Here is an 18,267-nt window from a genome sequence, read left to right as displayed (position 1 = left end):
CAGACGAAGCCAAGGGAAGACCCAAGGCCGCAATGTGCGTTCAAAGAATCAGTGCTCAGTGTGTCCTGCAATTCACACCAAGTCTCGCAGCTGGCTGCGTTCTTCATCGACCCGAGAACCGAGTGATCCACCGCTTAGAGTCGTGAAAAAGTGTTTGTTCAATTCCGTACAGTCAAAACCAAACGTTTCTGGCACTCGGCCAAACAGTGGCCAAGAAGGGCGCTTTTCAGCGCACGCTTGGACTCCAAAACTCTGCCGCGCCTTTTTCGGCTGCCGCAAATCGAGCAAACGGTGTGTTTCGGACGGCGTTTCGCTTTCGCTACTTGCGAGTGCTTTCGTGGTCCACCCCTCTATAAATACTCGGGAGGCGTCGAAGCCGGTTCTCCAAGCCGGACCCGTAGGTATCGTTGTGTGCTCGCTCTCATTGGCCCGCCTAACCAGAAAATGCCTGCGGTACACCCATTTGGATAAGAGTGCACGCAGATGCGGGCCTCGACGGCTACACATTTCCTCGGGCGGCCGCCTCCCGGCCTCCGTGGAGCGCGGGATGCACGGTCCCATCGACAAGCCTCTCCCGTTTTTACCGTGGCGTCGCGGTTCACCACGGCAGGCGGGTCGGTCTCCTCCGCATAAAAAGGGGGACCCCCGCTTTTTGTTCCACGAAATCGCACAAGCTTTTTTCGCATCCACGGTTTGCCACCGCACACCAAAATGCCGATCCGGCTGCCTACTTTAGCCAACAGGTGGAGCCAGGCGCGCCGTACTTGCGCGGCACTTCCCACGTCCACCGAAGTCGGTGCCAAGGACCACTTTCGGCGCCGGAGCCGCGTACGAGCCTACTCGAGGCGGAAGAACGAAGCCAGCAAGGGCCTGGCCGCAAGTGCGTTCAATTGTCGGGACGTCCAAGTCCCTCGTTCTTCCGTGCTTCCTCTTTCGGCAAGTCGTTGCGGCACCTTCCCAAAGCGCGCAGACCCGCTAATCGCGACGAGCGCGACGTGGCCGTGCCGCCTTTCCCTCGGCAGCAAGCAAAACGCCTGGCAACGTCGACGCTCCCCTAACCGCGATCTCGCACCGTGTTTCGTGTGGCGAATTCAAAAGCCGGCCGGCGCTGCTGCAACCATTACGGTCGGTACGCATACGCCGCGGAGGGCGGGACGGTCATCGGAGCGTGCGGTTCCTCCATCGAGTACTGCGCACCTCGGCCGTCGCATCGCCGTGCCATGACCGGCCGCGCGTCAACGCGAACCGGTGCCAGCGAGATCCCTCGCCTGCAAGAACCGACCGGCAGCCTCCGTCACCCGAGGACGCGGAGGCGCTTGCCGCGGACGGCGGGACGGTATGCACTGGTGCACAGCGGACCCGTCACATCGCCAGTTCCTTGACCGACCGCCGACGCTTGTGCCGTTCCTCTCGTACTTGGCAGTCGCCGCGCGATTGTCGGGTCTCGTTCTTGCACGCTCGAACGGTCGGGAGGGCACTCGGCTGGCGTTTCGGGAACGCGCAGCCTCGCCTTCTACCGACGTAACCACGACTCGCCGTTCGCGCTCCGCCGCTCCTGTTTACAGTACTAGGCGGTCCCGCAGCGGTCGGGTCGCGCATTTCGAGCGCTTCGAGCCACGGTGCAGTGGCGGGTCGAAAGCCGACCTATGAGTGCGTTGCGCCGTTTGTACCCGCGTCCGCCACCTGGCCGACCGTCCAAGGTCGCGGTGTTGGCGTCCGCTGGGCGCAACAATTTGTCACGGGGTGCCGCTCCACATTCAGGCAGCCCCGTGGGGAAAAGCCGACCCCGCGTCCAAACGGGGTCAGCGGCAGAAAGTGTCGGGCGCAGACGCAGCTGAGGCGCTCACCCTTCACAATCCGTTAATGATCCTTCCGCAGGTTCACCTACGGAAACCTTGTTACGACTTTTACTTCCTCTAAATGATCAAGTTTGGTCATCTTTCCAACAGACCGGCGCAACCGAAAGGCCGCGCCGGACATCGGTCCGAAGACCTCACTAAATCATTCAATCGGTAGTAGCGACGGGCGGTGTGTACAAAGGGCAGGGACGTAATCAACGCGAGCTTATGACTCGCGCTTACTGGGAATTCCTCGTTCAAGGGGAACAATTGCAAGCCCCTATCCCAATCACGAAAGAAGTTCCACGGGTTACCCAGTCTTTTCAGACAGGGATAAAGACACGCTGCTTCCTTCAGTGTAGCGCGCGTGCGGCCCCGGACATCTAAGGGCATCACAGACCTGTTATTGCTCTGTTTCGTGCGGCTAGGAGCCGCTTGTCCCTCTAAGAAGGTTGTAAGGTGCTGGGAACCCCGCACCTATTTAATAGGCTAGAGTCTCGTTCGTTATCGGAATTAACCAGACAAATCGCTCCACCAACTAAGAACGGCCATGCACCACCATCCACCGAATCAAGAAAGAGCTCTCAATCTGTCAATCCTCCCAGTGTCCGGGCCGGGTAAGTTTTCCCGTGTTGAGTCAAATTAAGCCGCAGGCTCCACTCCTGGTGGTGCCCTTCCGTCAATTCCTTTAAGTTTCAGCTTTGCAACCATACTTCCCCCGGAACCCAAATACTTTGGTTTCCCGGAAGCTGCCCGCCGAGTCATTTGAGTAACTCAGGCGGATCGCTGGTTGGCATCGTTTATGGTCAGAACTAGGGCGGTATCTGATCGCCTTCGAACCTCTGACTTTCGTTCTTGATCAATGAAAACATTCTTGGCAAATGCTTTCGCAGTAGTTCGTCTTGCGACGGTCCAAGAATTTCACCTCTAGCGCCGCAATACGAATGCCCCCGTCCGTCCCTCTTAATCATTACCTCGTATTCCAAAAACCAACAGAACAGAAACGAGGTCTTGTTCTATTATTCCATGCAAGTTTATTCAGGCGACTCGCCTGCGTTGAGCACTCTAATTTTTTCAAAGTAAAAGCACCGGCCATCTCGAGGCACACAATGAAGTGCACCAAGAAAGAACCGGCATGATGTTCAGTCCGAGCCGTCGCATCGGGTAGATGCACTACTCGTCTGGAACTGAGATCCAACTACGAGCTTTTTAACCGCAGCAGCTTTAGTATACGCTATTGGAGCTGGAATTACCGCGGCTGCTGGCACCAGACTTGCCCTCCAATTGATCCTCGTTAAAGGATTTAGAGTGTACTCATTTCAATTACGGGGCCTCAAAAGAGTCCCGTATTGTTATTTTTCGTCACTACCTCCCCGTGCCGGGAGTGGGTAATTTGCGCGCCTGCTGCCTTCCTTGGATGTGGTAGCCGTTTCTCAGGCTCCCTCTCCGGAATCGAACCCTGATTCTCCGTTACCCGTAACAACCATGGTAAGCAAGTAACCTACCATCGAAAGTTGATAAGGCAGACACTTGAAAGAAACGTCGCCGGCTCGTGGCCATGCGATCAGCACAAAGTTATCCAGAGTCACCACACAATACGGGCCGAAACCCGATCGATCTTGGTCTAATAAAAGCACCCGTTACCCAAAGGGCTCCAGGCTCACTGCATGTATTAGCTCTAGAATTGCCACAGTTATCCAAGTAGGAAGAAACGATCTAAGGAACCATAACTGATTTAATGAGCCATTCGCGGTTTCGCCTTATTTCGGCATGTACTTAGACATGCATGGCTTAATCTTTGAGACAAGCATATGATTACTGGCAGGATCAACCAGGTAATCGTTCGACTGCGCGTCCGTCCTCGCCTTCGGCGGGCCGGACGCAGTCTGTGTGCGGCGGAGGCCACCTTCAGGCGCCCCAACACGCTTATTTTGCACTCCGAGATGACGGCGTTCGAGCTCGCTACGGCACAACCTTCCCGAAAGACGAGTGGGAGCCGTGCGGCAAGAAGCACGTTCATGCTCGCTCTTTTTCGTTGCATCGACTCGGTCGCGCCGTGCGGGTTGCCCAAGCCCGCTGCACTGTCGGTGGACCGGCCGGAACTAGCAACGGAGCCGAGACTGCAAAGCCGCCAGACGACGGGTCACGCCCGCGTCTTCGGCGCTTTCGCATCTGAATCGCCCGAGGACGACACGGAACACACCTCGATATCGTGGTAAAACGGCACCGTCCGACAACCAGCCCCTAACGCATCAAGCGGATGAGGCTGCAGACGACTGCCGTGGATTCCCCTGGAGCAGACCCGAGGACACGCTTGACGAGGCCGAAGCCCGCCGCATATCAGACACCCGGTCGCTTTCGCGTACGCCGCTCACGAGAACCCCCACATAATAGCAGCGATAAGTACCCAGACCTCCTTGGGCACTAATACGAGCGTACTCGAGAAAATTTCACCGCGGGTGTGCCCCGAAACGTGTGGCACGTTGAGCGTGCCACAAGTCTACGTCGCTCTCAAACCCGCCGAGGTCGTAGAATTTGCGACCCTACTCACGAAATTCCCACCGAGGATACGGCCGCAAACGTACCGCACCTTGGGTAGGCCACGAGTTTGTGCAACACTACGCTGACGGCACAGCACCGAGGTCGTGCGCGCACGCACGGGAAAATTCCGCCGCGGTTTCTGCCGAAAACGTGAGGCACCACGACTCTCCGCAAGTTCGCGTCGACTGCGAAAGACCGAAGTCGTGAACGACGTGTCCGCTACTCGCCGCCGACACGCTGGACACCAAACGTACAACGACTCGACGGCGTCGTAGAGGCCCACGACGCGGTTTTCCTTAACGACGTCTCGGCGTGGCACCGACAGGTTAGAACGGCCGACCAACGTTCCCTGTCCGCCGTTCGGCTCAGTCGAAGGGCTCGGCGACTTCGGCAACGCTGCGAAGCCGCACGGTGACGCACGCCATGTCCCCATTTTTTTTTTTTTTTCTTTCTGCGTCTGCCGGGGTGCCCCTATAATAGCAGCGATAAGCACCCAGACCGCCGTGGGTCGCTCGCCCCGGCTGACGTGGTTTTTCGTACTCCTGCGGCGGTCGCCGTCAAGCACGTCCAAATACGCTACTTTCGTGGGCGCATTCACGCTCTTTCGCTTCGCCGGAGTGCCAGCACTCACTCTGCCAAAAACGGCGAACATCCGAGCGGCGGTTCCCACTTTTGCGTCGGCGTCGCAAACCCCGCCCCGGCAGACGAGGTTTGCCGTACTCGTGCGACGGTGGCCGGCGGGCACGTCGAAAGACGCCGATATCGTGCGCGAATTGGCGCACCTTGGCTTCACCGGAGTGCCGCCACTGACTCCTCCAAAAACGGCGAAGATCCGAGCGGCGCTTCCCACTTTCGCATCGGCGTCCCGAACTCCGCCCCGGCTGACGCGGTTTACCGTACTCGTGCGACGGTCGCCGGCGAGCACGTGGAAAGACGCCGATATCGTGCCCGAATCGGCTCCGTTCGGCTTCGCCGGAGTGCCAGCACTGGCTCGGCGAAAGACGACGAACATCCGAGCGACGGTTCTCACTATTGCGTACGCGTCGCAAACCCCGCCCCGGCAGACGCACTTTGCCGTACTCGTGCGACGGTCGCCGGCGAGCACGTAGAAAGACGCCGATATCGTGCCGGAATCGGCCCCGTTTGGCTTCGCCGGAGTGCCAGCACTCACTCGGCCACAAACGGCGAACATCCGAGCGGCGGTTCCCACTTAGCCGTCGGCGTCCCGAACTCCGCCCCGGCAGACGCGGTTGCCGAGCTCGTGCGACTAGCGACCGCGAAGCCGTCTCGCGACGCCGCTTTCGTGCGCGGCTCCCACTGCGACCTGGGTCACCCGAGGTCGACGAGCAAGAAAGAATGTCGAAAAAAAATTTTTTTTTTTTTTGCGTCTGCCGGGGTGCCCCTATAATAGCAGCGATAAGCACCCAGACCGCCATGGGTCGCTCGCCCCGGCTGACGTGGTTTTTCGTTTTCCTGCGGTGGTCGTCGTCAAGCACGTCCAAACACGCCACTTTCGTGGGCGCATTCGCGCTCTTTCGCTTCGCCGGAGTGCCAGCACTCACTCTGCCAAAAACGGCGAACATCCTAGTGGCGGTTCCCACTTTTGCGTCGGCGTCGCCAACCCCGCCCCGGCATACGCGGTTTGCCGTACTCGTGCGGCGGTGGCCGGCGGGCACGTCGAAAGACACCGATATCGTGCGCGAGTCGATGCTTCTTGGTCTCGCAGGAGGGCCGCCACTCACTCCTGCAAAAACGGCGAAGATCCGAGCGGCGCTTCCCACTTTTTCGTCGGCATCGCAAACCTCGCCCCGGCAGACGCGCTTTGCCGTACTCGTGCGACGGTCGCCGGCGAGCACGTCGAAATACGCCGATATCGTGCCCGAATCGGCCCCGTTTCGCTTCGCCGGAGTGCCAGCACTCACTCGGCCAAAAACGGCGAACATCCGAGCAGCGGTACCCACTTAGCCGTCGGCATCCCGAACTCCGCGCCGGCTGACGCGGTTGCCGAGCTCGTGCGACTAGCGACCGCGAACGCGTCTCGCGACGCCGCTTTCGTGCGCGGCTCCCATTGCGACCTGGGTTACCCGAGCTCGACCAGCAAAAAAGAAGGTCGAAAAAAAATTTTTTTTTTCTGCGTCTGCCGGGGTGCCCCTATAATAGCAGCGATAAGCACCCAGACCGCCGTGGGTCGCTCGCCCCGGCTGACGTGGTTTTTCGTACTCCTGCAGCGGTCGCCGTCAAGCACGTCCAAATACGCCACTTTCGTGGGCGCTTTCGCGCTCTTTCGCGTCGCCGGTGTGCCAGCACTCACTCTGCCAAAAACGGCGAACATCCTAGTGGCGGTTCCCACTTTTGCGTCGGCGTCGCCAACCCCGCCCCGGCATACGCGGTTTGCCGTACTCGTGCGGCGGTGGCCGGCGGGCACGTCGAAAGACACCGATATCGTGCGCGAGTCGATGCTTCTTGGTCTCGCAGGAGGGCCGCCACTCACTCCTGCAAAAACGGCGAAGATCCGAGCGGCGCTTCCCACTTTTTCGTCGGCATCGCAAACCTCGCCCCGGCAGACGCGCTTTGCCGTACTCGTGCGACGGTCGCCGGCGAGCACGTCGAAATACGCCGATATCGTGCCCGAATCGGCCCCGTTTCGCTTCGCCGGAGTGCCAGCACTCACTCGGCCAAAAACGGCGAACATCCGAGCAGCGGTACCCACTTAGCCGTCGGCATCCCGAACTCCGCGCCGGCTGACGCGGTTGCCGAGCTCGTGCGACTAGCGACCGCGAACGCGTCTCGCGACGCCGCTTTCGTGCGCGGCTCCCATTGCGACCTGGGTTACCCGAGCTCGACCAGCAAAAAAGAAGGTCGAAAAAAAATTTTTTTTTTCTGCGTCTGCCGGGGTGCCCCTATAATAGCAGCGATAAGCACCCAGACCGCCGTGGGTCGCTCGCCCCGGCTGACGTGGTTTTTCGTACTCCTGCAGCGGTCGCCGTCAAGCACGTCCAAATACGCCACTTTCGTGGGCGCTTTCGCGCTCTTTCGCGTCGCCGGTGTGCCAGCACTCACTCTGCCAAAAACGGCCAACATCCGAGCGGCGGTTCCCACTTTTGCGTCGGCGTCGTAAACCCCGCCCCGGCAGACGCGGTTTGCCCTACTCGTTCGACGGTCGCCGGCGAGCGCGTCGAAAGACGCCGATATCGTGCGCTAATTGGCGCTCCTTGGCTTCTCCGGAGTGCCGCCACTCACTCCTCCAAAAACGGCGAAGATCCGAGCGGCGTTCTCCACTTTCGCATCGGCGTCCCGAACTCCGCCCGGGCTGACGCGGTTTACCGTACTCGTGCGACGGTCGCCGCCGGGCACGTCGAAAGACGCCGATATCGTGCCGTAATCGGCCCCGTTTGGCTTCGCCCGAGTGCCAGCACTCACTCGGCCAAAAACGGCGAACATCCGAGCAGCGTTTCCCACTTTCGCATCGGCGTCCCGAAGCCCGCCCCGGCAGACGCGGTTTGCCCTACTCGAGCGACGGTCGCCGGCGATCACGTCGAAAGGCGCCGAATTCGTGCACGAATCGATGCTTCTTGGTCTCGCAGGAGGGCCGCCACTCACTCCTGCAAAAACGGCGAAGATCCGAGTTGCGCTTCCCACTTTTTCGTCGGCGTCCCGAACTACGCCCCGGCTGACGCGGTTTACCGTACTCGTGCGACGGTCGCCGGCGGGCACTTCAAAATACGCCGATTTCGTGGGCGCATTCACGCTGTTTCGCTTCCCCGGAGTGCCAACACTCACTCTGCCGAAAGCGGCGATCATCCGAGCGGCGGTTCCCACTTTTGCGTCGGCTTCGCAAACGGCGCCCCGGCAGACGCGCTCGTGCGACGTACTCGTGCGACGGTCGCCGGCGAGCACGTCGAAAGACGCCGATATCGTGCTCGAATCGACCCCGTTTCGCTTCGCCGGAGTGCTGCCAGTCACGGCGCAGAGAACGGCGAACAAGTGTTTTTTTTTTTTTTCCTAGAATTTGTGTTATAGAAGGCACATTTGATATCGGACGATAATTTTCAACTTTATCACGCGCACCGATTTTCGTGTAGAGGTTTGCAAGTTTATGGGAATTTCTCCACTTGGAATAATGCGATTTAGTAGTACTACGAGAACTTCATGGATGTACTCAAGGGTACGGGGCAAGTCAGTTACGTCAACACCTGCAGATTTTTTACACTTCAAACTGAAAATTGTTGGTTGTGAGTCCTCGTGTGATATTAAAGGCCGATTCGCTAACACATAGAACAAAGAAAGAAAGGAAGAAAAAACGCCCGCGCTCGCTCAAGAAACCTGGGTTCGCAACAAGTGGCAACAACAAGCAACCGAGCGAGTGCGCCAAAACCCGTGGCGGCCGAACAAACGCGAAGTCCCAACCGCGTCAGCCGGGGCGGCACGGGACAGGAAAAATCACTTCAGCCGGGGCGGCGGGGCACCGAATAAACCTCGTCACCTCGTCGCAGGATAAAAGAGGAAACAAAAAGTCTAAACAGCGTCTGCTGGAGCGAATGCGTAATAAAACAACAACAACAACAAAAAAAAAACACCCGCGCTCAAGAAGTCTGCAATCCTCACAAAAGGCGACTGTGACCGAGCAGCGTCAGCCGGGGCCGTGCGGAAACGGAAAAACCGCGACTACCGGGGCGTCGAGGCACCGAAAAATCCACTTCAGCCGCGGCGAAAAAAAAAACAAAAAGAAAGACGGAGGGGGGGGGGGGGAACCACGTCTGCCGGGGCGAAGGAAAAAAAAAAACGCGTCTGCCGGGGCGAGCCCGGGTGCGGCACCACCGGGAAAACTGTGGCAAACAGACATGGCGATCGAGTGAGTGGGCCGCCAGCCAGGCTCAGCCAAAAAGTGCAAAGTCCGAACTGCGTCAGCCGGGGCGGCAAAAACCGCGTCAGCCGGGGCGGCGCAAAAAACCGCGTCTGCCGGGGCGGCACGAAACCGCGTCAGCCGGGGCGGGGCGAAAACTGCGTCAGCCGGGGCGAAAAGAAAAAAAAAAAACGCGTCTGCCGGGGCAAGCCCGGGTGCGGCACCACCGGGAAAACTGTGGCAAACAGACATGGCGATCGAGTGAGTGGGCCGCCAGCCAGGCACAGCCGAAAAGTGCAAAGTCCGAACCGTGTCAGCCGGGGCGACGCAAAAACCGCGTCAGCCGGGGCGGCGCGAAAACCGCGTCAGCCGGGGCGGCACGAAACCGCGTCAGCCGGGGCGGCGCGAAAACTGCGTCAGCCGGGGCGGCGCGAAAACCTCGTCAGCCGGGGCGAGCGAAAAGGGGGGGGGGGGAACCACGTCTGCCGGGGCGAAAGAAAAAAAAACGCGTCTGCCGGGGCGAGCCCGGGTGCGGCACCACCGGGAAGACTGTGGCAAACAGACATGGCGATCGAGTGAGTGGGCCGCCAGCCAGGCTCAGCCCAAAAAGTGCCAAGTCCGAACTGCGTCAGCCGGGGCGGCAAAAACCGCGTCAGCCGGGGCGGCGCGAAAACCGCGTCTGCCGGGGCGGCGCGAAAACTGCGTCTGCCGGGGCGAGCCCGGGTGCGGCACCACCGGGAAAACTGTGGCAAACAGACATGGCGATCGAGTGAGTGGGCCGCCAGCCAGGCACAGCCGAAAAGTGCTAAGTCCGAACTGCGTCTGCCGGGGCGGCACGAAACCGCGTCAGCCGGGGCGGCGCGAAAACCGCGTCTGCCGGGGCGGCACGAAACCGCGTCAGCCGGGGCGGCGCGAAAACTGCGTCAGCCGGGGCGAGCCCGGGTGCGGCACCACCGGGAAAACTGTGGCAAACAGACATGGCGATCGAGTGAGTGGGCCGCCAGCCAGGCACAGCCGAAAAGTGCTAAGTCCGAACTGCGTCTGCCGGGGCGGCACGAAACCGCGTCAGCCGGGGCGGCGCGAAAACCGCGTCTGCCGGGGCGGCACGAAACCGCGTCAGCCGGGGCGGCGCGAAAACTGCGTCAGCCGGGGCGAGCCCGGGTGCGGCACCACCGGGAAAACTGTGGCAAACAGACATGGCGATCGAGTGAGTGGGCCGCCAGCCAGGCACAGCCGAAAAGTGCTAAGTCCGAACTGCGTCAGCCGGGGCGGCAAAAACCGCGTCAGCCGGGGCGGCGCAAAAAACCGCGTCTGCCGGGGCGGCACGAAACCGCGTCAGCCGGGGCGGCGCGAAAACTGCGTCAGCCGGGGCGAAAGAAAAAAAAAAAAACGCGTCTGCCGGGGCGAGCCCGGGTGCGGCACCACCGGGAAAACTGTGGCAAACAGACATGGCGATCGAGTGAGTGGGCCGCCAGCCAGGCACAGCCGAAAAGTGCTAAGTCCGAACTGCGTCTGCCGGGGCGGCACGAAACCGCGTCAGCCGGGGCGGCGCGAAAACCGCGTCTGCCGGGGCGGCACGAAACCGCGTCAGCCGGGGCGGCGCGAAAACTGCGTCAGCCGGGGCGAGCCCGGGTGCGGCACCACCGGGAAAACTGTGGCAAACAGACATGGCGATCGAGTGAGTGGGCCGCCAGCCAGGCACAGCCGAAAAGTGCTAAGTCCGAACTGCGTCTGCCGGGGCGGCACGAAACCGCGTCAGCCGGGGCGGCGCGAAAACCGCGTCTGCCGGGGCGGCACGAAACCGCGTCAGCCGGGGCGGCGCGAAAACTGCGTCAGCCGGGGCGAGCCCGGGTGCGGCACCACCGGGAAAACTGTGGCAAACAGACATGGCGATCGAGTGAGTGGGCCGCCAGCCAGGCACAGCCGAAAAGTGCAAAGTCCGAACCGTGTCAGCCGGGGCGACGCAAAAACCGCGTCAGCCGGGGCGGCGCGAAAACCGCGTCAGCCGGGGCGGCACGAAACCGCGTCAGCCGGGGCGGCGCGAAAACTGCGTCAGCCGGGGCGGCGCGAAAACCTCGTCAGCCGGGGCGAGCGAAAAGGGGGGGGGGGGGGAACCACGTCTGCCGGGGCGAAAGAAAAAAAAAACGCGTCTGCCGGGGCGAGCCCGGGTGCGGCACCACCGGGAAGACTGTGGCAAACAGACATGGCGATCGAGTGAGTGGGCCGCCAGCCAGGCTCAGCCCAAAAAGTGCCAAGTCCGAACTGCGTCAGCCGGGGCGGCAAAAACCGCGTCAGCCGGGGCGGCGCGAAAACCGCGTCTGCCGGGGCGGCGCGAAAACTGCGTCAGCCGGGGCGAGCCCGGGTGCGGCACCACCGGGAAAACTGTGGCTAACAGACATGGCGATCGAGTGAGTGGGCCACCAGCCAGGCTCAGCCAAAAAGTGCCAAGTCCGAACTGCGTCAGCCGGGGCGGCAAAAACCGCGTCAGCCGGGGCGGTGCAAAAAAACCGCGTCTGCCGGGGCGGCACGAAACCGCGTCAGCCGGGGCGGCGCGAAAACTGCGTCAGCCGGGGCGAAAGAAAAAAAAAAACGCGTCTGCCGGGGCGAGCCCGGGTGCGGCACCACCGGGAAAACTGTGGCAAACAGACATGGCGATCGAGTGAGTGGGCCGCCAGCCAGGCACAGCCGAAAAGTGCTAAGTCCGAACTGCGTCTGCCGGGGCGGCACGAAACCGCGTCAGCCGGGGCGGCGCGAAAACCGCGTCTGCCGGGGCGGCACGAAACCGCGTCAGCCGGGGCGGCGCGAAAACTGCGTCAGCCGGGGCGAGCCCGGGTGCGGCACCACCGGGAAAACTGTGGCAAACAGACATGGCGATCGAGTGAGTGGGCCGCCAGCCAGGCACAGCCGAAAAGTGCTAAGTCCGAACTGCGTCTGCCGGGGCGGCACGAAACCGCGTCAGCCGGGGCGGCGCGAAAACCGCGTCTGCCGGGGCGGCACGAAACCGCGTCAGCCGGGGCGGCGCGAAAACTGCGTCAGCCGGGGCGAGCCCGGGTGCGGCACCACCGGGAAAACTGTGGCAAACAGACATGGCGATCGAGTGAGTGGGCCGCCAGCCAGGCACAGCCGAAAAGTGCTAAGTCCGAACTGCGTCAGCCGGGGCGGCAAAAACCGCGTCAGCCGGGGCGGCGCAAAAAACCGCGTCTGCCGGGGCGGCACGAAACCGCGTCAGCCGGGGCGGCGCGAAAACTGCGTCAGCCGGGGCGAAAGAAAAAAAAAAACGCGTCTGCCGGGGCGAGCCCGGGTGCGGCACCACCGGGAAAACTGTGGCAAACAGACATGGCGATCGAGTGAGTGGGCCGCCAGCCAGGCACAGCCGAAAAGTGCTAAGTCCGAACTGCGTCTGCCGGGGCGGCACGAAACCGCGTCAGCCGGGGCGGCGCGAAAACCGCGTCTGCCGGGGCGGCACGAAACCGCGTCAGCCGGGGCGGCGCGAAAACTGCGTCAGCCGGGGCGAGCCCGGGTGCGGCACCACCGGGAAAACTGTGGCAAACAGACATGGCGATTGAGTGAGTGGGCCGCCAGCCAGGCACAGCCGAAAAGTGCTAAGTCCGAACTGCGTCTGCCGGGGCGGCACGAAACCGCGTCAGCCGGGGCGGCGCGAAAACCGCGTCTGCCGGGGCGGCACGAAACCGCGTCAGCCGGGGCGGCGCGAAAACTGCGTCAGCCGGGGCGAGCCCGGGTGCGGCACCACCGGGAAAACTGTGGCAAACAGACATGGCGATCGAGTGAGTGGGCCGCCAGCCAGGCACAGCCGAAAAGTGCTAAGTCCGAACTGCGTCTGCCGGGGCGGCACGAAACCGCGTCAGCCGGGGCGGCGCGAAAACCGCGTCTGCCGGGGCGGCACGAAACCGCGTCAGCCGGGGCGGCGCGAAAACTGCGTCAGCCGGGGCGAGCCCGGGTGCGGCACCACCGGGAAAACTGTGGCAAACAGACATGGCGATCGAGTGAGTGGGCCGCCAGCCAGGCACAGCCGAAAAGTGCAAAGTCCGAACCGTGTCAGCCGGGGCGACGCAAAAACCGCGTCAGCCGGGGCGGCGCGAAAACCGCGTCTGCCGGGGCGGCACGAAACCGCGTCAGCCGGGGCGGCGCGAAAACTGCGTCAGCCGGGGCGAGCCCGGGTGCGGCACCACCGGGAAAACTGTGGCAAACAGACATGGCGATCGAGTGAGTGGGCCGCCAGCCAGGCACAGCCGAAAAGTGCTAAGTCCGAACTGCGTCAGCCGGGGCGGCAAAAACCGCGTCAGCCGGGGCGGCGCAAAAACCGCGTCTGCCGGGGCGAAATAAAAAAAAAAAACAAAGAAAAAAGCCCGCGCTTAATCAAAAGAAAACAAAGAAAAAAGCTTGCGCTTAATCGGTCGCGCCGTGCGGGCTTGGGCAACCCGCACGGCGCGACCGAGTCGATGCAACGAAAAAGAGCGAGCATGAACGTGCTTCTTGCCGCACGGCTCCCACTCGTCTTTCGGGAAGGTTGTGCCGTAGCGAGCTCGAACGCCGTCATCTCGGAGTGCAAAATAAGCGTGTTGGGGCGCCTGAAGGTGGCCTCCGCCGCACACAGACTGCGTCCGGCCCGCCGAAGGCGAGGACGGACGCGCAGTCGAACGATTACCTGGTTGATCCTGCCAGTAATCATATGCTTGTCTCAAAGATTAAGCCATGCATGTCTAAGTACATGCCGAAATAAGGCGAAACCGCGAATGGCTCATTAAATCAGTTATGGTTCCTTAGATCGTTTCTTCCTACTTGGATAACTGTGGCAATTCTAGAGCTAATACATGCAGTGAGCCTGGAGCCCTTTGGGTAACGGGTGCTTTTATTAGACCAAGATCGATCGGGTTTCGGCCCGTATTGTGTGGTGACTCTGGATAACTTTGTGCTGATCGCATGGCCACGAGCCGGCGACGTTTCTTTCAAGTGTCTGCCTTATCAACTTTCGATGGTAGGTTACTTGCTTACCATGGTTGTTACGGGTAACGGAGAATCAGGGTTCGATTCCGGAGAGGGAGCCTGAGAAACGGCTACCACATCCAAGGAAGGCAGCAGGCGCGCAAATTACCCACTCCCGGCACGGGGAGGTAGTGACGAAAAATAACAATACGGGACTCTTTTGAGGCCCCGTAATTGAAATGAGTACACTCTAAATCCTTTAACGAGGATCAATTGGAGGGCAAGTCTGGTGCCAGCAGCCGCGGTAATTCCAGCTCCAATAGCGTATACTAAAGCTGCTGCGGTTAAAAAGCTCGTAGTTGGATCTCAGTTCCAGACGAGTAGTGCATCTACCCGATGCGACGGCTCGGACTGAACATCATGCCGGTTCTTTCTTGGTGCACTTCATTGTGTGCCTCGAGATGGCCGGTGCTTTTACTTTGAAAAAATTAGAGTGCTCAACGCAGGCGAGTCGCCTGAATAAACTTGCATGGAATAATAGAACAAGACCTCGTTTCTGTTCTGTTGGTTTTTGGAATACGAGGTAATGATTAAGAGGGACGGACGGGGGCATTCGTATTGCGGCGCTAGAGGTGAAATTCTTGGACCGTCGCAAGACGAACTACTGCGAAAGCATTTGCCAAGAATGTTTTCATTGATCAAGAACGAAAGTCAGAGGTTCGAAGGCGATCAGATACCGCCCTAGTTCTGACCATAAACGATGCCAACCAGCGATCCGCCTGAGTTACTCAAATGACTCGGCGGGCAGCTTCCGGGAAACCAAAGTATTTGGGTTCCGGGGGAAGTATGGTTGCAAAGCTGAAACTTAAAGGAATTGACGGAAGGGCACCACCAGGAGTGGAGCCTGCGGCTTAATTTGACTCAACACGGGAAAACTTACCCGGCCCGGACACTGGGAGGATTGACAGATTGAGAGCTCTTTCTTGATTCGGTGGATGGTGGTGCATGGCCGTTCTTAGTTGGTGGAGCGATTTGTCTGGTTAATTCCGATAACGAACGAGACTCTAGCCTATTAAATAGGTGCGGGGTTCCCAGCACCTTACAACCTTCTTAGAGGGACAAGCGGCTCCTAGCCGCACGAAACAGAGCAATAACAGGTCTGTGATGCCCTTAGATGTCCGGGGCCGCACGCGCGCTACACTGAAGGAAGCAGCGTGTCTTTATCCCTGTCTGAAAAGACTGGGTAACCCGTGGAACTTCTTTCGTGATTGGGATAGGGGCTTGCAATTGTTCCCCTTGAACGAGGAATTCCCAGTAAGCGCGAGTCATAAGCTCGCGTTGATTACGTCCCTGCCCTTTGTACACACCGCCCGTCGCTACTACCGATTGAATGATTTAGTGAGGTCTTCGGACCGATGTCCGGCGCGGCCTTTCGGTTGCGCCGGTCTGTTGGAAAGATGACCAAACTTGATCATTTAGAGGAAGTAAAAGTCGTAACAAGGTTTCCGTAGGTGAACCTGCGGAAGGATCATTAACGGATTGTGAAGGGTGAGCGCCTCAGCTGCGTCTGCGCCCGACACTTTCTGCCGCTGACCCCGTTTGGACGCGGGGTCGGCTTTTCCCCACGGGGCTGCCTGAATGTGGAGCGGCACCCCGTGACAAATTGTTGCGCCCAGCGGACGCCAACACCGCGACCTTGGACGGTCGGCCAGGTGGCGGACGCGGGTACAAACGGCGCAACGCACTCATAGGTCGGCTTTCGACCCGCCACTGCACCGTGGCTCGAAGCGCTCGAAATGCGCGACCCGACCGCTGCGGGACCGCCTAGTACTGTAAACAGGAGCGGCGGAGCGCGAACGGCGAGTCGTGGTTACGTCGGTAGAAGGCGAGGCTGCGCGTTCCCGAAACGCCAGCCGAGTGCCCTCCCGACCGTTCGAGCGTGCAAGAACGAGACCCGACAATCGCGCGGCGACTGCCAAGTACGAGAGGAACGGCACAAGCGTCGGCGGTCGGTCAAGGAACTGGCGATGTGACGGGTCCGCTGTGCACCAGTGCATACCGTCCCGCCGTCCGCGGCAAGCGCCTCCGCGTCCTCGGGTGACGGAGGCTGCCGGTCGGTTCTTGCAGGCGAGGGATCTCGCTGGCACCGGTTCGCGTTGACGCGCGGCCGGTCATGGCACGGCGATGCGACGGCCGAGGTGCGCAGTACTCGATGGAGGAACCGCACGCTCCGATGACCGTCCCGCCCTCCGCGGCGTATGCGTACCGACCGTAATGGTTGCAGCAGCGCCGGCCGGCTTTTGAATTCGCCACACGAAACACGGTGCGAGATCGCGGTTAGGGGAGCGTCGACGTTGCCAGGCGTTTTGCTTGCTGCCGAGGGAAAGGCGGCACGGCCACGTCGCGCTCGTCGCGATTAGCGGGTCTGCGCGCTTTGGGAAGGTGCCGCAACGACTTGCCGAAAGAGGAAGCACGGAAGAACGAGGGACTTGGACGTCCCGACAATTGAACGCACTTGCGGCCAGGCCCTTGCTGGCTTCGTTCTTCCGCCTCGAGTAGGCTCGTACGCGGCTCCGGCGCCGAAAGTGGTCCTTGGCACCGACTTCGGTGGACGTGGGAAGTGCCGCGCAAGTACGGCGCGCCTGGCTCCACCTGTTGGCTAAAGTAGGCAGCCGGATCGGCATTTTGGTGTGCGGTGGCAAACCGTGGATGCGAAAAAAGCTTGTGCGATTTCGTGGAACAAAAAGCGGGGGTCCCCCTTTTTATGCGGAGGAGACCGACCCGCCTGCCGTGGTGAACCGCGACGCCACGGTAAAAACGGGAGAGGCTTGTCGATGGGACCGTGCATCCCGCGCTCCACGGAGGCCGGGAGGCGGCCGCCCGAGGAAATGTGTAGCCGTCGAGGCCCGCATCTGCGTGCACTCTTATCCAAATGGGTGTACCGCAGGCATTTTCTGGTTAGGCGGGCCAATGAGAGCGAGCACACAACGATACCTACGGGTCCGGCTTGGAGAACCGGCTTCGACGCCTCCCGAGTATTTATAGAGGGGTGGACCACGAAAGCACTCGCAAGTAGCGAAAGCGAAACGCCGTCCGAAACACACCGTTTGCTCGATTTGCGGCAGCCGAAAAAGGCGCGGCAGAGTTTTGGAGTCCAAGCGTGCGCTGAAAAGCGCCCTTCTTGGCCACTGTTTGGCCGAGTGCCAGAAACGTTTGGTTTTGACTGTACGGAATTGAACAAACACTTTTTCACGACTCTAAGCGGTGGATCACTCGGTTCTCGGGTCGATGAAGAACGCAGCCAGCTGCGAGACTTGGTGTGAATTGCAGGACACACTGAGCACTGATTCTTTGAACGCACATTGCGGCCTTGGGTCTTCCCTTGGCTTCGTCTGTCTGAGGGTCGGATCACATATCAAGAGAGCCTTCGGCGCACAAGGGAACGTGAGCCGTCGACTCGTTTTGACCGCGTCGGCAACACGGACAGCACGCTGAACACCTCACAGCGAGCGCCAACAGCGGCCACTCAAGGGCGAGACGGTGGCGACCGTCGTGCCAGAGCCCAACCGAAACGGGGGCGACCGACTGCATTGAGGATGTGGCACCTCGTTGAGACCGCCGCAGGACTTCGAGTCGGAAGGAAGCCTGCAGGGAAAGTGCGGTCGAGGTTGCGTACTCCTCTCTGCGACCGGGCGCGCAAGAGCTGCGAGAGCCACGGACGCGCAACTTTAACGCACGGTAAACACGAGGAGCGAAAGCCGGCCAGCAAAGCTTCTCCAGCCGTGCGCAAAGTGCGCGAGATCGCAGCCTTGCGTTGCGCTTGTTGCCCTCGAAGTAAGCAGGGTGTCCCGTAGACCGGGCGCTCGAACACGCTGCGGGGCCGTGCCTCCTCCAGGCTTTGCCGCGCGAACAGGGAACGTTCGCGCGCAAAGCGCAGGGAGGTGAGGAGGCTGCGCCCGACGTTTGCGGTTCGCTGCGTACGCGGTTGATGCGGAGAGCACGGCGCGACGACTTGCCGCGAAGCGGAAAAAGTCTCCCGCACGAGTTGGCGAAACGTTGGCGAAGCTTAAGGCGTTCTCGTCGTAGTCCGCCGTCGGTCTA

The 18,267-nt window shown here is 60.8% G+C and overlaps 3 non-coding genes and 1 pseudogene across 3 annotated transcripts; 2 read left to right on the top strand and 2 right to left on the bottom strand.

Moving 5' to 3' along the window:
* On the bottom strand, positions 1-142 carry LOC142795300 (5.8S ribosomal RNA; annotated as a pseudogene; the record flags this gene model as incomplete).
* A 1,719-nt stretch (positions 143-1,861) lies between these two features.
* Positions 1,862-3,676, bottom strand: LOC142795296 (small subunit ribosomal RNA). Its single transcript, XR_012892923.1, has one exon. It is a non-coding gene; the product is annotated as a small subunit ribosomal RNA (ribosomal RNA).
* A 10,209-nt stretch (positions 3,677-13,885) lies between these two features.
* Positions 13,886-15,700, top strand: LOC142795302 (small subunit ribosomal RNA). The gene has a single exon (XR_012892927.1). It is a non-coding gene; the product is annotated as a small subunit ribosomal RNA (ribosomal RNA).
* Positions 15,701-17,419: 1,719 nt separating this feature from the next.
* Positions 17,420-17,572, top strand: LOC142795299 (5.8S ribosomal RNA). The gene has a single exon (XR_012892925.1). It is a non-coding gene; the product is annotated as a 5.8S ribosomal RNA (ribosomal RNA).
* Positions 17,573-18,267: the final 695 nt, after the last annotated feature.

This window comes from Rhipicephalus microplus, unplaced genomic scaffold (genome assembly GCF_043290135.1).
Source record: "Rhipicephalus microplus isolate Deutch F79 unplaced genomic scaffold, USDA_Rmic scaffold_609, whole genome shotgun sequence".
NCBI classification, from domain to species: Eukaryota; Metazoa; Arthropoda; class Arachnida; order Ixodida; family Ixodidae; genus Rhipicephalus; species Rhipicephalus microplus.
The sequence above is the reverse complement of the archived record's forward strand: the minus strand, read 5'-3'. Positions and strand labels throughout refer to the sequence as shown.